Source organism: Glycine soja, chromosome 3 (genome assembly GCF_004193775.1).
Source record: "Glycine soja cultivar W05 chromosome 3, ASM419377v2, whole genome shotgun sequence".
Lineage (NCBI taxonomy): Eukaryota > Viridiplantae > Streptophyta > Magnoliopsida > Fabales > Fabaceae > Glycine > Glycine soja.
In genome coordinates, this window is record NC_041004.1 from 33,520,284 (window position 1) to 33,530,967 (window position 10,684).

Consider the following 10,684-nt stretch of genomic DNA (forward strand, 5'->3'; position numbering starts at 1 on the left):
GATATATATTAGTTCGATTAGCAAAAAATACATAAATTAAAAAATAATTATTTAAATAGGAGCTACGATATAGTATTTTATAAGTAACCTTGTACATCCACCCCCAAAATAAAAATAAAAAAAGAACCCCACAACAATATTAACTTATTTTCTTCAAGGGCCGGGGTATCTCTTAAAATGAAAATCCTGGAATGGGCAACAGTTTTTAGTTGCCCTATACATAGAGCCCCTAACCTACAACCATGCCAAGGCACACAAACACACTCAACGATCTCACCAAATTCGTGGCTACGCATACCTATATATTCACATGCAGTGAGATGAAAACAACAAGGACCGAAACAAATATAAAAAAAGAAAAGTAAAACATATACACTATGCTAGACCTTTTTTATTAGGCCAAGAATACAAGACACAAGTAGGTTCAACACTGCACCTCACCACTACAAGAAAGTGACTTGATATTGACAAGATTTTACCGATAATTATATAAAATCATCAGTGTGTTACATTTACGAAAACTATAACTGTTTTTTTAGGGTAAACTACAACTGTTAGTAAATGTCGTTTATGAAAGTTAATTATTTAAGTAGCGTAACAAAAATACCAACGACAGCCATTTTTTGGTAAACCGGAGGTGTGTTGCGTACATACACATCATTATCCTCACCATGGGATGATCTTCATCTTGATTTGATTTTTTTTTTTTTTTTTGTGTGTGTGTGTGTGACTCTAGACCACAAGTATTTTGCATAGAAGGCAATTTTGCTCTAGCTTGTAGGATATTGCATGACAAATTTAAAATCTCCTAAAATTTAACACAAATGTATATTTAGAAAACAAATTCGAAACTATCGATTAAATTAAAACAATTACGAACTAGTTGATTTATGCTTTAGATAAATGATAATAGGTTTGGTAACGAGGAAGATTAGATGCTTCAGATAATTGATAATACTTGTGCTCTGGATATATAGGGTCGATTAACAGATTTCTACACATGCGAACACGGTTACTTTGATTTATGCTATGTTATTGCATAAATTAAATTAATCATGTGGGGGTTTCTTTCCTTTGTTTTGTAGGGCTATTAGGATCTCTTTTTGTATTTGGTTTTGGGTATCTCTTATACCCATCCTTATCTAATATATATAATTATTTTGCCGATAAAGAAAAAAAAGTTAGTACCCTCAGGCTAAAATTAGGTTGACCAGCAAATTCCAATAATTAAGGATAGTCAACCTATCATCTTTCTTGCCAGTAGGAGAAAGCATTTGTTAGCTTAGTTGTTTTTTTAAAATTGTTTTTTCAGTTTAAATTACATGATATTATTAACTATATCCATGATATATTCAGGTTTGTGCCATGCAAATATAAGGTGTTCCTGGCCATGATAGCAATATCTAGTCCTAGTTTTAGGAATTGTATCTGTCTTGGGAAGAGATCCTTTGATGCATTGGAATACTAGTTCATCACCTTCTGATGAATTAATATATTAATTTAGTTAACTTTTTTATTATAGCTTTTTACTATGTATATATACATCGATTTATATCTCAATTTAATTTTTGAGTTATTGTCATTTAACAGCTGTTAAATATTTAGTTAACTTTTTTTATAACTTTTTTACTATGTATATATACATCGATTTATATCTCAATTTAATTTTTGAGTTAATGTCATTTAACAGCTGTAGCTAACTGATAAAGAATAGAACTAACTTATATTACAGAAAAAACAATCATGAATAATCAATTGCATTGGGTGGTAATGTTGAAGAATCTGATGTTATTCTTTCCCCCACTTCTTTTTGAAGACCAGGAATAATATTGCTTTCTAATTTTTCATAATCATGCTGTCTTTTCACTTTTTTCCCCACTACTTGTGACTGCCTAATCATAAACCTAACACGTAACACCTCCCATTGTTTTTCAAAGAAAGGAAACAATATATGATTTATAAATCTCGTTTTCTCAACCACTAGCTAGAATCAATCATTAAACAGATGTTGGGTTAAGCTTTTAATTTTCTGAAAAATAATTACTAGTATTTACTTTTGGAAAGCTCTTACGTACAAAACTAAACTATCTATAATTTTCCAAAATAAACTAAATAAAATATACATGCATTAATACAAAATTGAAATACTCAGGAGATACAATACTTTAGGTTTTCGAATAAGCTCACTGCTGTAAAATGAAGCTCCCAAGACTTTCTTAAACGCTGTAAACTATGAATTCTTCCTAGTTTGGGGTGTTACTGAGCCACTAGGGCACCAGGCAAGGCAATAACTAAAAAGCTGATATCAAAGTCGAGTTGTGTTGTGGTGGGACATTAATATCCAAAGAAAATGATACATCTGCTTACTTCTAAAATGGCAGACAGGGGTCCAAGATTTTTAGTAGGATTATTAAAATATCCAACCATCATTTTTTCCTCTGTTGGGTCCATTCATTCACTTGAGTGATGAAAATATTTTTTGGGGAACTTAATTTGTCAAGAATATATGCTGAGAACAGACCATGATCTTTTCCATTCAAACCACACTCCGTGATTAAGAGTTTGGCTTAATTAGCTGAATAAAGTGTATGAGTTGTATAGATTTATTATTTTGTTTAATTTTTATGAATAAAAAAAATGCACACTCTACATGAATTTCTCGTAATTTCTCACGAATACATTATGCTTTCATTACCTTTTTAGTCCTGTTTCTACCTGTTTTTTGTTTTTAATAATGCATAAATGTTTTTAAGGAAGATGAAGAAACGATTAGCACATAATATATTAAAAGGAATCTTTCTACAATGCATAATATATTTAACTTTTCTTAAATAACTATGCATACAAAACTTCTCTATGATGTCTATCTTAAACTTAATTTTCTGAGTGAGTGAACATTGTATCTATGTTGCTTGGATACAAATTGGAATAATTAGAATTTCAACAAAAGGGAAGGTCTGTGTTAGGAATTTTTTGTATGATGAAGTGAAAGTATAAGTTTTGAAATAGTAATTAGACTTTGTTCAAGTCATCTCCCAAATGATTACTGTTTATTCAAACAATTATAATTAAAAGATTAAGGTTTTTTTAAAAGTATTTTTTTCAAAGGTTTGTTGTGAGCAATTTAGAAAACAATGAACATGAGAACAAATAATTAAAGAACTAATTTGAGGATAAGAGTAATGTAAATAGAGTGGCAAGAAAATGATCACTGTATTGTTGTGAGAATTGAGAGGTTTGAACAATTAAAGTTGGACTTGATTTTTCCTTTATTTCAATATAATAAACATAATGAATCTAATTATTCATGCAATTTATGCCTAATTCACATATATATTCTAACCCTAATGTCTTAGGTAAAATAGCCTAAATTATTTAGATTAATTCCCAATGTCTTGACAAATTAATTTAAATAATCAACGTTATCGATTAAGAATTAATGAGGCCTAATTGGTATTGACCTATGTTTAGCGACAATCTCAATTAGGCACTCTTCTCGGTTTCAAGAACAAAAAGAGTGTCTATCAATTAAACTAATAGTTTCTATGATATCAAGCAATAAATGATAAATCTAGAACAAACATTAAGAATAAAAGAAGAATAACAAAAGCAGGAATAATTTTATTAAAAGAAGAATTACATGAAATTAGGTTCAGTCCTTCTAACCTTGACAGATGAGAAGATTAGTTGCCTATAACGTGAATACAATGACTAACAGAAATCAATCTAAAAGCCTAGGAATGATACTCTCTATCTCACATAACTGCTTCAATTTGTGCCAAGATCCCTTTCTTTATTCACACACCAGGATTTTATAAAGTGTTATGGGCTTGGGCTTGACACAACTCCCTCGCTTAAGCATGGGTAATGTCTCACTTAAGCGAGACCTTCTAATTCCGTTCAAGGCATTTTTTGACTCTCCCCGCTTAACCGTGAATAGTATCTCATTTAAACAAGATCTTCTAATTTCTTTTAAGACATCTTTTGACTCTCCTTGCTTAAGTGCACAATAAGCCGTGCTTAAGCAAGTAGATCTCCACTTGTAATTTTTGACTTAATTTACTGCAAAAACTTCGCAAAAGCATCAAGAAATCCTAAAAACTAAAAAACAACAATCCTAAATGATAATTCCTAATATATCCTAATTTTTAGTTAAAACAAGACTCAATGTATAAAAAATGCTAGATAATCACCTCAAATCATATGTGAAATTAAAGCATATTTGACAATTATCAGTCTGTTAAAAAAATAGTTACCAAATTTAAGCAACAGATCAATCTCAAGAGTGCATTTTCTTTTATAATTTTGGTTCTACTTTCCTTGGTTCTAGTTTTGTATGATAGTTTGGAGGGTTTGACACATAGCAACCAAAATCCTTTCTCATTTCTAAAATTAATATGTTTGTTTAAAAATGTCAAACTCTATTCTATTTCCCTCAAGTCTAGGTTCAACCCGTCTTCTTATTATATATAGGTAAATATTAATTAGTGTCCAAAGGACATTAATTAAAGAATTAAAAATAAAAATATCTTCATTGGAAGACATAAAATTATGTTTCTTATGATACTTTTTTATATTTTCTTTAATTTTTACAATAAAGATTATTTTTTAATTTCTTAATCAATGCTCTTAAGACATTGATTAGAAAGATACCCTTATATATAATTGGCTTAATTGTAAAATTCATCCCCCTATCTTGCATTAGACTAAAAAATTGACCAATAGTTTCTTAAAAAATAACTTAAAAATACTTTAGGAGGGACTAGAACTATGATCTTTGAAATAAAAAAGATACTTTTTTACTACTACACCCAAATGCTCATTTGAATATTTGATGAAAAATATAGTATTAATATAAGTTTTATGTGAAAATGGTTCAAAATTCAAATTTATTATTTTTTAATTTATTATATTTTAATAATCTTATATATCATCTTTTAAAATATAATATATAAGATTAAATTTTATTTTCACATAAATTAGAATATGTATACTTATATAAACTTTATTTTATATTTTATAATCTTATGTATTTTTATCATACTATTCAAAATTTATTTTATATAGTATTTTTTATTTATATTTAATTTATTTAATTAGATATTATTTTTTTAAAAAATTATATTATATAGTAAGATACATAATTAAATAAAATGACAGTATTTTCTATTTTTTAAAATATTTATGTATGCAATTTATTGATATTATTTTTTTTATCTATATTATAATAAATAACAGGAATATCTTAATATAGATAAAAAAATGTTGTAATTAAATCACAAGTATTATTTAAAAAGATCAATATAATATATAAAATAAAAATAAAATTTATATAAATATACATATCGTAATCTTATATATTATATTTTAAAGGATAATATATAAGATTATAAAAATATAATAAATTAAAAAATAATAAAATTTGAATTTTAAACTATTTTCACATAAAACTTATATTAATACTATATTTTACATCAAATATTTAAATGAACATTTAAATGTAATGATAAAATAGTATGTTTCTTAAGTTCTTATTTTTTAAAATGTTTAACATTTAACTTAATTAAGTCTATATAATTAATAGGAGTTTTACTTAATTAAGTTGTTTTAAATTTAATTGAATGAAATTCCACGTTCCAATACACGGTTACAAAAAAGGTCAATATTTTTACTTTTCGGCTCAGAGTGCCTTGAGAGGCCCATAACCTCCTTTTGCATCTTTCAAAGTTCAAAGTTCAAAGTTCAAAACAAACAGGCATTTAGTGTAAATACGTACGAATAGTCAAATAAAACTTCATAGAATTTAGTTTTCAAATTAAAGCATCAAGATGCGAAAATCCAAGCAACCAAACTCCACGTTTTATAGTACTACCAATCTTACTCTCTTTTAATTCACCATCTTAAAAAAGAAGGAAAACAGTTCAATAAAATAAAGTGATGGATTGGTATTACACCACTATAGTACAAAAAAAAAATTATTGTGAGCATGCTAATTAATGGATAACGAGAAAGAGATTGAGACCACAATGACGTCTACACTCCATTGAATCCTCTTGAGAGGCAAGGTAGTAACTAACACAACATTGTGAACTGATGCTAATGACCGGTTTCGTTTGTTTTGTTATTTCCTTCTTTTTGTTGTTAAGAAATGGTAAAAGGTTTTGTTCACAAAAAGAGAACAACCCCACCCAACTTTCCATTCTCTTATCTGCCATCATCTCCGTATAACCTTTGATGCAATGATAAGGCTTCAAACCACTATTTATGGAGGTAAGACTGCATTTGCATGCGTCTACTCACTTTGGATCTCATCAAAGAAATATAATATAGTTATTTTGTTTATATAATATTTTTTATAACATTATTTTTCTTCTTTTTCGTAGCTATCACTCTCCTTGTCGTAAAAATATAATTGCAATATAATTTTTTATAAAACTATAATTGTTCCAATTACATGTCAAAATATGAACAAATTTTAGTCTAAAAGATTCTTTATATAGAGTCCAAAATTAATATAATTAATTATAAGGGATGCCTATCTCCCCAATGGGTCAATAATTCTGCTTAACAGAGAAAGGAAACAAAAAGTGCCAGGGAATGGATAAGGAAAAGCCTGTAGCATAAAGAAACCGTGTTGAAAAGCAAATAACTAGGTATCCTATTTTCCAACTTCCACATGTGCAATGTCCCCACAAATGCCAAGTGTATTAGTTTGTCGGGGTTTTGTCATTTGTGGGAGCCACTATTTTTTCTTTGCAAAACAGCTAGCTGAAGAAGGGTGCGGTTGTATTTTTTATTTTATGCAGCAAACATGACATGAAGGGGGAGTCTAATATAGTCTATGCATAGAAGTAATAGTTAATCTATTTGACTGAATTCTCATTAAAAAAGTAACATTAATAATGACAATGTGGCATAGCTAGTCTAGGGAATTTTACATACCTTGAAAAAACTACATTGGTTGTTTCTAAGTATATTTTATCAAAGGTGTGACTTAACTATTTTTCATTTCTTTTAAGTAATCGTGTGTCTCTTCATTCAATAACTCTTTCGTAAGAACTAGCTAGCAGTTCTCTTTTACCTAAGCATCCCAGGTGTACATGTTCATCACGAGTGCTTCACATATTAACAGTAGTAATAAGGATTTTGGAAAGAGAAAATTTAAATACACTGTATTATATGCATGCATGGGAGTGTATCTCCATGCTTCTTAAGGAATGAAGCACACTTGTTAGAAAAGCCAAAATTCCTAAATAGATCCTGCATCATAAAAGAAAACGAAAAGCGATTAATACTTACTAATATTGTCCCCCAAAACTGCTGTGTTACATTAAAAAATAACTAAAATATGTCTGTAATTTCTCAAATTTTAGAGAAATTTAATTTTAGTCTCCAAATTTAAAATTGATATTTTTAGTCCTGTAATTTGAAAAATAAAAAAACTTATTTTAGATCTACTCAAATGATCTATGCATAAACGCCACCCACATGACTACTTTTTTTTTTTTAATAAAAAAAAACATGTAATAGGATGTTTGGTAATAAGAATGTAAAATCAAAATCAGTTGTCATGTAAAAAACTCATAATTCATTAGTCATGTAAGGAAAATCTCTAATGATATTTGGGTGGAGGCTAGGGACTAAATGGTTTATTCTCCATCAATTTAACTGTGTTCCAAAACTTATATAATAAACTGACTCCTTATGCTTCCACGTGATATATGGTATTTTAGTATTTATTTCCCACATTACAAATAATCCAAACAGTGACTAATAGGTTCATAATAAAAACTCTGGACGACAAGAACAACAGTTGTCGGGCATCAGCAATTTTATACATTGAAATTTCTTCATTTGCTCCTCACTGTTAGGTTGAATGGTTCTTCATTGAAATGTGTACTTGAAAATCCAAAATGCATGGAACTAGTTTGAAGCATGAGAATTTAGACAACAAATGAAAAAACAAGAAAATACAAAGGAAACATAAAAAGTAACTACAAAGAATAACTAAGTTTAATTGGTACGCACATCAATTGATTAATATTAAGGAATGCGTCTAGCACTTTGTGTTTCTGCTCATCCGACAAGCTGGAGAATCTGTAGGTTTAGGATGGATTTGTTTAACTAAAAAAAAAACTAAAAAAATAAGTACTTATGATATAAGTGCTTTTTTAAGAAGCATATAGAATTTATTTCTTAAAATAAACAAAAACCTATTTTTCTAAGCAAAAACAATTTAGATAAACATACTAAAAAACATAAAACAAATTATTTTAATAAATAAATTTAAATAAACTCACTCTTAGGTATTATTCCTCCAATGAATCATCCTTAATATTATTTTCAAAATAATTATTATAAAAAAGAATAAACTTACAATACATTAAGATTTGTGATGAAATGATATAATTATATTGTTAATACTTATACTAATAAAAAATTATTGTTATTACATATGTTAATTTCTTTCTCTCTAATTTGTTAATACCTGTGGTCCAGGGAACCCACCAAGTGGCATCCAGGTGGGCAATTTACATCTGGCTGCAACAAGGTATACTCTTCTTTAATACCATAACTGTTTGCACATCAATGAAAGAGTGACTAAATTTAATTATGTTACAATAACAGTTTCATGTATACAGCATCATATACAAAGTGATTTCGAAAAAGGGATTCTAGAAATTGGAAGCATATGGTTGTAAGATGTTAAAGAATCCAAAGTTTTTTTTATAATTAAAGATAAGATTATCTATTAACTCAACAGCACAAGAAGTGATGATTGGAGTACAAGTGTGACTAGACGTTCCACATCGAGTACAAGTAGAAAAGTTGAATATCATATAAGTGAGAAAAATACTCATAAACTTGAGTTTAACCTTGCGTTTGGATTAGAAATTTCAAAATTTCAAAGAATTTGAAATGTTTAGAATTTGAATTTCTTTAATTTTAATTTTCTTCATTTTTCAAATGCTTTGTTTGGATAAATCAATTCAAATTTATTCCATTTTAAATTCTTTGTTTGGATAGGACAATTCAATTTCCTCCATATGTAAAATTTCAATTTTATATTTTAAATAGATGAAATTTTAATATTAAACTTTATAGAAAATAAACACAATCTAATTTTGAAATATTAATTAAAAAATATTTTCAATTTTTAATCTAGGATTGTTTTGCCTTATCACAACCAGAGATGTTTTTAAATCGACATTAACCAATGCTATTTTTTGGTCGACATCAAATAGGACTTTTTTTGTCAAAGTATGCCAGAAATATTTGTCAGCTAACGTCAGCTGGGACTATTTTTTGGCTAACGTTGGTTGAGTCTATTTTTTAGCCAATGTTGGTTAGATTTTTTCTTACCAACGTCAGCTAGGGGGTTTTTTGGCCGACACCGACTAAGGTCTTTTCGAATGACATTGACTAAGACTATTTTTAGCCAACGTCGGCCTAAAAAATCCTAGCAGGCGTTGACAAAAAAATCTACCCAATATCGGCTAAAAAATAGCTTGGTCGATGCCGACCAATAGAACCTACCCGATGTCGGCCGAAAAACATCATTGGTCAACATTGGCTGAAAAATCTCTAGTCGAAGTTGGCTAAAAAAATTGCCTTGATCAATGTCGGACAAAAAACCCTATCAAACATCGACTATAAAATAGTATTGGCTGATGTTGGCTAAAAAATAGCTCTGACCGATGTCGACCAAAAAAACTCTAGTGTATATCGACTGTAAGAACCTAGTCGATGTTGACTAAAAATAGTCATGCCCGGTGTTGGTCAAAAATACCTAGCTGGTGTTAGTAGAAAAAACCCTAGTCCACATCAACAAAAAAACCTAGCTAACGTGGTTAAGAAATAGCTCTGGCTAATGTCAGTCAGAAAACCCTAGTCGATGTCAACAAAAAAATCCTAACCGACGTCGGCTAAGAAAATCTAGTTAACATCAGTCAAAACACCCTAGTTAACATCGGCTAAAAAATAACCTTAACCGATATTGGCTAAAAATAACTTTGGCTGGAAAAACCTAACTGACGTCAACTGAAAAACCCTAACAGGTGTTTACTCAAAAGTTAGTCATAACCGATGTCAGTAGAAAAAATCTAGCCAACGTTGGTAAAAAAAATCATTGGTCAACATCAACTGAAAAAACCTGGATGACAACGGCAAAAAAAAAATCCTTGACTGACATTAGCAAAAATTTCCCTGAGTGACGTCAATGAGAAAATAACCCTAACTAACATCACCTAAAAAAAATCTTAGCCGATATTGGCAAAAAATAGCTTTGATTGACATTATAAAAAAATTCTGATGGAAAAAACCTCGACCAACATCAGTGAAAAACAACTTATATCGATATCGGTCGTAAAAACTTTGATCACCCGTAGTCGTGAGTGTTGAGCGAAAAAGAGTCGCGAGCAAGAACGTGAGTTAGAGTGAGCATCTCCGAAAAAAAATTCAAATTCTATATTTTTTGAGAGAATTTGAAATTCCACTATTTTAGTCAATTAAAATGATTCATAAAAATATCATAGATTAAATCTCATTTCAAATACTCTATCCAAACAAGTTATTTTATCATGAATTATTTTAAATTCCTTGAAAAAATGAATTCCCGTGTTAAATTTCTTCATCCAAACACAGGATTAAGATTTTGAGTTAAAGTGTGATATCAAGTTTTTTT